This window comes from Austrofundulus limnaeus, unplaced genomic scaffold (genome assembly GCF_001266775.1).
Source record: "Austrofundulus limnaeus strain Quisiro unplaced genomic scaffold, Austrofundulus_limnaeus-1.0 Scaffold379, whole genome shotgun sequence".
Lineage (NCBI taxonomy): Eukaryota > Metazoa > Chordata > Actinopteri > Cyprinodontiformes > Rivulidae > Austrofundulus > Austrofundulus limnaeus.
This window is the reverse complement of record NW_013952781.1, coordinates 246,810-248,331: the sequence shown is the minus strand read 5'-3', so window position 1 is coordinate 248,331 and position 1,522 is coordinate 246,810.

Below are 1,522 nucleotides of genomic sequence, written 5' to 3'. Positions count from 1 at the left end.
GAGTAACAGCAACACAAAAGCTGAGGTAAATTTGGTCAAAAACAGACCTGCAGATGCCTGTAAAGCCAAATGGGATATACTGTATTTTCCTGCAGCGATACTGCACAGCTACATACATCTGCCACCGCCGCCATCTTTTCACTTCACATGATTGTTGAATGAAATTAACATAATTATTAATTTATTGTAAAAATATGACCGATAATCTGTGAAACAGATCCGGTTCAGTTTGCTTTGTGAGCTGCTGCCCTTTTAGACGCCATTTCTGCTCCTCCATGCTGTCACAGATGCTACCAGTGTACGGTATGGGCGGGGCTCAGTCTTGTGATATTTAAGTTTATGGGTTCTAGTAACTCTTTAAGTCAACCACGTAAACGCCATCGCCGAAACAAGGGTACTCCTACAATCACGGCATGCCCCGCTCGTCCAGCTTCACCAGTGCAGTGGCCCACATTCTTTTTCTTTTTTCAGCCCATGGACATGGAGAAAATTCAACATATGCTCGGGCAGCAAAGGCTCATGAGACTTTTCATAAATTAAAATTTGATAAATCAAGTGTAGTATGAGCATAAGGTGTGCAAATCTAGGTGTGTGCTTAAATCTAATCTAAATGTCTCTTGTAGTTACTTGTATTTTATGTTTAATCTTAAAATAATTCAAAGATAGTGTGAAAACCACGGGGTAAGATTATCTGACTTCAATAAAACGTGGAAATATAGTGTTTCTACATAGGAGATTACAATCTAATAACAAGCACAACTGCTGGTGGGCCAAATGAAATGGTTTGGTGGGCCAATTTTGGCCCGTGGGCCCCACTTTGGGCACCTCTGGTCTAGATGAATGCAGCACACCTTCAGCTCCAGCATTAAAAAAGGCACTTCCACCCTCTAAACATGCTGCAGTTCCAGCTGCAGTCATTCAACTTTTTATTTCTTTCTATTTTCTGAAGCTTTTAAAGTCCTGTTTGCATTTTGGGTTCAGTCCTACACTGGCAAAACCTCTGGTGATCAAAAAGTTTCATATAGGATTTTGTTTTTCTTTTGCATTATGCAAGTATTGGGTTTCTGCTCTAATGTTTATTTTTGTAATTATTAGCCTACTTTGATAAAATATTAACTCATTTTTAAATTAATTTCTACTTTTTTCAACGTAAATGGTGTGTCAAATAATGGTTTTGTGCGACGCAAAATTTAACCCAGTTTTTTTATAGTTATTAGATGTCAGATGTGGGCACAGTTCCACTAAAGCACTAATAGGGGAACTAATTTTCTGATTAGTGTTTTAGAGCTTTTGCTAATTTCTTAATTCATTAGTGGATTAGCACTTGCTAAATTTAAAAGCACTGATTTAGTTCTTTAAATGTTATTGATGAACATTTTTGTCAACAGCTGAGGATGAAAGCTGTCACACACGTTGGTCACTTCTCCACATCAGTGGTTTTCAAACCTTTTTTCTTCCAACCCACAAAATAAGAGTTGCAGACACCCGTGACCCCATTTATTACTCGTTTACATATGTAAAC